This window comes from Quercus suber, unplaced genomic scaffold (genome assembly GCF_002906115.3).
Source record: "Quercus suber isolate HL8 unplaced genomic scaffold, Cork oak 2.0 scaffold_1495, whole genome shotgun sequence".
In the NCBI taxonomy this organism is placed as follows: Eukaryota; Viridiplantae; Streptophyta; class Magnoliopsida; order Fagales; family Fagaceae; genus Quercus; species Quercus suber.
Genome location: NW_027070867.1, coordinates 4,783 through 10,735, shown reverse-complemented (window position 1 = coordinate 10,735; position 5,953 = coordinate 4,783). Strand labels below are relative to the sequence as shown.

Here is a 5,953-nt window from a genome sequence, read left to right as displayed (position 1 = left end):
TTAAATTTGCTTTGTAATTGTAACTTTGTAAGACAGATTTTTAAATCCTCTTCACAAATAAAGGTTGTCTTCCAGGATCTCAGACCCCTGCAATTCCATCACCAAGATCTGCATCTAAGAAGCTCCCGTCACCTCTTCGCTGTCTTTCTTTGAAGAAGATTGAAGAACCTGATGATGAAACCGAGCATCTTCAGCAGCCAGGTCATGACCCATACCAAGATCATTGAAACAGCATATGTAGCTCAAATTTGCTTGACTTGGGAAGCACTTCACTGCCAATACACTCAACTGAGTCAGAAAATCACATGCCAACCTGATAATCCCACCAGTTATATTCACAGTGCTCAGCAGTTTCAACAATTCCAGGTTCTATTACAAAGGTTTATTGAGAATGAACCCTTTGAGGAAGGTCTCAGGGCAGAAATTTATGCTCGATCAAGGAATACTTTGCTAAACTGCTCCAGGTGCCAAATATAAAAGGTAAATTCTTGTGAATTAATCCATAAAACTTTGATCATTTCAATTCGAGAAGATGATGTGACTCTTTCATGATTATTGCTTCACTTGGGTACAGTAACTAGATCATATTTAGCAAATGAGTATGCTTTACTTGCCAAACTGGGCTGTTAAGTAATTGCTTCAATTATCTGTTCAGGTTCAGATAAGAAAGTAATGGATGAAGAAGAATCAGATCTGACAGTCCTCGCCCCAGATCTCATCAGAATCCTTGAGAGCTCAATCCTCACTTTCCACTTGTTCCTGAAGATGGACAAGAAAAAATCTAGTGGTGTTCTTCAGCTGTTTGGAAATCAGAACCAGATTGCAACCCCTCTTCAACAGATTCAATCTGCTCTTGAGAAGGTAAGGTTACGATATATCCTGTATTTCAACTTTCTATGCTAACATCTTTATCCGATATAACCATAAGCAAGTCTTCTTAGGAGTAATAGTGTGGGAAATGCTTGTTGATCATTAAACCTTCCCAATCATGTAATATCCTATCAGTATTATTAAATGCACTGTTTGTTTGAGAGTCACACTGCCCTTTGTTCAAATCATTAATTCTTGTTTGAATGGCTGCTTTCAACCTGTTCTCAGTTTGCATGAAATGCAAAGGAGCAACACGATAGTTCTGCACATTCTTGTACCAATGTTTGAATATACTAAAGTTCTTTCTACAGTGCTTATAACATATTTTGGATGATGGTGCAACTTGCTTTTGGTTGAGCTGAGGTAACAATTGATGTAAAATTTTCCAAGACAAGAGTATAAATAATAATAAAACAAACTAATTAAAAATTCATTGGTCATTGAACATTCAATGAATAACATCTTTTGTTGACATGAAGCAACAAATTTAAAGTTCATTGAATGAAATTTGCCAAAAATCATCTTGCTTCACTAACTTAGAGAATGAATAACATCTTCCTTTTTTGACATGAAGCAACAAACTTAAAAGTTCATAATCCATGCTAGTAACTGTTTGCATGTTGAATAAAATTTGCTAAAAATCATCTTGCTTTACTAACTTAAAACTTTTGATGGCTGGAATATTTTCTATAATTGTGTCCCGTTGAACTGCAGAAAGGGATAAGACTGAAGGAACTGAGAAAAAAGAGGAAAGGCGGGAAGAAGAACTCTTGGCCCCAGACACATGAAGAGATTCAGCTATTGTTTAGCCTCGTCGATGTGAAAGTCTTATATAGGGTTCTCAGAATGGTGAGGATCACCAAAGAGCAGTTATTTTGGTGTGAAGAAAAGATGAAAAAGCTTGATTTATCAGATGGGAAGTTAAGGAGAGACCCCTCTCCCACCCTTTTCCCTTGTTAATAATAGTAGCTGTTAGCTGTGGTGTTAAGATGGGTAGAGAAAGCGGGTTTGTTTTTGTTTTTGTTTTTGTTTGATGGTTAGCTGCAAGTGAACCCCATTTTGGTCCTTTTGTTAATGCTGCAAAGGAATTCTCATATCCTCCTAGTAGGAACGGCTAACGTTTTAGCTGAAAGGGCTCTCTGCTGTGTATCATCTGACAAAATCGTTAAAATGTTTAGAGAGTATGTAACTTTTGTATAACCATGTTGGTGTTGCAGTGCAGATGATTGTTATGGATATTTCTTGTAGTGTATAATTCAGTGCCTTTTTTTTCAAAATTATTTTTAGGTGGTTGCTAACAAATTTCTAAATTATATAAAAATCAACTGGTTTGATTTCATTAGTGGCAGTAATTATCTCTTGTATCCGGAGGTGCAAGTAACATAACATTCTTCTCATAACATGTGGCGGGTCCTAGTAGAGCTTTTGTGTGACTTGCAACTGTTTGATGCATGAGATATGTTCACCATTCCAGAGACTATATTTTTTTTTATATAAAAAGAGAATGCTATGGTAGTCTTCCCGTCACAAATTTTTGTAACGAAATTTCTTTTGATACTTTTTTGACCAAGGAAGATCAACATTTAGTTGCAGGTTTTATTGGTTCCAACTTGCAAAGTTACAACTTCCAATAGGGCTAGACTTTTATTTAACCTTTTTTTCTTTCTGTATTTTTATGTTTGTTTGTTTGTTGTAACTTGCTCTTGACTTTTGCTTTAACCTTAGTTGCATCAATTTCGAGAAGGATCTTGGGCTTTTGCTTTTTGTTCGTGACCTTACATTGGTTTCATCAATTGCATGCGGAAAGGATATTGGGCTTCTGTGTAGGAAAGAAAAACACCAACTAGCCTATTCGGCTTTAAATGAGGTTCAAACTTCAAGTACAAGTTCTTTTATCTCAATTAGGTTTCAGGAAATGGCATTATTTTTCTATTTTTGGGGTTGGGAATGTGATGTTTTCTTCTTCTTCTTTTTCATGTAGTTTTCTTATGGAAGCTGTGAAAATTCACTTGAATGTTGTTTGCATTTTTTTCCTTTGATTTGCTAATTCTTACAATTTTTTTTTTTTAATTTTTGGCTTACAACAATTGGAGGGATTTGAAAATATGTTCTCGGATAATTGGATGTTATTATTAAGCCACGAGACTTTTGGTCTATTTTTAAATTAATAATGATTATAGTCCAAAGCCTCAAAATCATCGTAATTAAACATCTTATTTTGTAAGTTCTCTCAACAATTTGGCTTTTAAAGATCATGCTTCTTCCTCTTCCTTGGCATTTCTTTTGCCACCACACACCCCAAAACCAAATCTAGCAACATTTAGCTAAAGGGGTTTAACCGTTTAAGAAATTTCGGAAGTAAAAAGAAACCAAAGAAATGGAAAGGGGGAAAGGAAAGGAAAAAAAAAAACACAATGGAAAAAAGCATCAATCTCCATTATAGAAAAAAGAACTTTAACTTTTTTAAGTCTTAAGGTCTTGGTAGTAGGGAAGAATAATAGGGGAGAGAGAGGGATAACTGATTTAGGATGCACCCTTAGAAGAATTATTTAATACAAAAGGAAAAAGTTATAACTTCTAAGTCTTAGGGTCTTGGTAGTAGGAAAGAATAATAAGAAAAGAGAATGGTGATTGATTTAAGGTGCACCCTTAGGAGAAATTATTTGAAAAAACACTTTTAAGACTTAGGATGTTCGTAGTAGGCAAGAATGACGGGGGAGAGCGGTGATTAACTCATGGTGCATCCTTAGGAGAAAGTTATTTAATACAGCAAGAGAATAGTCATGTTGTCCTCTGACCAATAAAAGAAGACATTTCTTATCGACTGCTAATTTCAAAGGATCCAAAATTCTTTAATAGTATTAGTTGGAGGACCATTTGTTTGCCCTCTCATTGTGTTGAATAATTTTTTCACTCTTAGATGTCTTACATCAAGAGTTTTTTATTTTTATTTTTATTTTTAGATAGAATAAAATTTAGTCTATGGTGTTGACTATGATTACTTTTTATTATCAAGCCAAAACACCAATTGATTTTTGGTATAAGCGAGGTTCAAAACTTAGACTTTACACTTTACCCCCACCCCCCCCCCCCCCCCCTCCTCCCTAAAATATATCTCATTTTACACTTACTCTCCTAAACTATGAGAACATACACTCACCCCCATAAACTATTACCTGTGTAACACTTTGCCCCCATCCCATGGATAATTGTTTAGAGAAGTGCGTACTATCATACTCTAGAGGGGTAAGTGTTAAAGGTGATATAGTTTATGGGGTTAAGTGTAAAAGGGGTATAGTTTAGGGGGGTAAGTGTAAAATGAGACATTGTTTAGAGGGTAAAGTGTAAAGTGTAATATGTTATAATGGTGATGATGCCAAATGTAATATGTGATAATGGTGATGATGCCAACTGTAATATGTGATACCACTGCTCTAAACTTAAAATCTTTTTATAGTTGTATTAGAGCAAATATTGTAAATAATATTTACCTTTTCTACTACTAAAATATTTTTGACTTGATTTTGGACTTCATCTGCATCTTTCTCATTAATATGGATGCAATTAATTTATTCCTTAATATCAGTTTATTCTTGTTTGGCTAATTTCTTGTGACTTTTTTTTAATATTATTTGATAATTCAATGATTAGTGAAAGAGGAAGAATTCAAATTATGGATGTCTTCATTTAAAACACTAACAAGTGAGAAATGAAATAAAAAACTATAAACAATTTATTATAACTTCTTAGGCAATTGAGTATGAAAGTGTGGAGTTGCTTTTTTTGTTCAAACTTCAAACTACCAGTGGCTTTCAAATTATGTTGTGTCAATGAGAATAATGATGAGAAGAATGAGTGATTAATAGAACATAATTTAGCTAATACTCATAGGGTTTTGGCCTTTTGAGTTAAAGTATGTCTCTATATGTTATATTAATTATTCAATAAAACTCCCCAAAGTGTTTATCTCCCCAACAAATGGTTTCAGAGCCCATGATAATGTGGGGCAAAGGAGGCAAGGTTAACGAAGTTCCTTTTGCAGTTGGAGCGAGAACGAGGTGTGTGTGTACTAAAAGCCCTTTTGTAAATAAAGTAGGGCAGGTTCCTTTCGTAGTTGAAGTGGAGACGGTATATTGCACTAAGCAAGTCCATAAATCCCATACAAATGATATTGGAAAAAGACCTAATAAAAGAATATTATTGCCAATAGTGCTAAACAACGGTGAAGTGCGAGGTTCCCATGGAGAATGAAAGACATGCAGGGTTGGCACGTGGAGGCTTATTAATGATGCACTAGTGTAAAAAAAAGGTCATTAGGCAAGGGAGAGTGAATATGATTGATTGTTCATGGTCCACAATGAAACAGAGACTCACATGTTAGGGGGAGATTGTTGGGTTTACACGTGTAAGTAAAATCTCACATTGAATAATGATGAAAAGTATGAGTAGTTAATATAATATAATTGAGCACATACTTATAGGGTTAGGTCTTTTGGATTAAAATATGTCTTTATATGTTATATTAATTACTCAAAAAAGCTTCCCAAATATTTATCTCCCCCAACAAATGATGCTTATACGATGCTGTTAAATCTAACCCAATTTGAATGTGTTGCGTATAAGTACGTTTGTTCCTCGATTTGTATATATTCTATGTGATCATCTGTTACCGATACCAAGGTACCTGGCATATTTTAGAGTAGATGGTGGTAATCATGCTCTTATTTGGTCAACCAATTACGCTGATCTAGCTTCACTTTATTGATTTGAACTTTCACCTACTTAACTATGTTCTACTTTGTAAAGTAAGACCTATGTTTTAATTTTGTTATATTTAAAAGGAAATGGCTTGTGTGGAGTAGCAAGTGTCACTAACTAGATATGTTACGATGTAAACATGTGTTTACTCTTTTATGCGAACTTCCCCCTGTTTCAAAACCCTTTCACACTAGAATATATCTTATATTTCTTAAATCTTACATAAATCTCATTTAGAATTAATTAATCTCAAATAAAGTTTAATTTTTCTTGTAGTCATGCTAGAAGTTAGTTTATTTTACTTTTTAGTTTATTTTTACTCCTA

At 34.1% G+C, this 5,953-nt stretch overlaps 1 pseudogene; it reads left to right on the top strand.

Annotated features, from left to right (window-relative positions):
- Window positions 1-44: 44 nt before the first annotated feature.
- LOC136065992 (uncharacterized) lies at window positions 45-2,108 on the top strand (annotated as a pseudogene).
- Window positions 2,109-5,953: the final 3,845 nt, after the last annotated feature.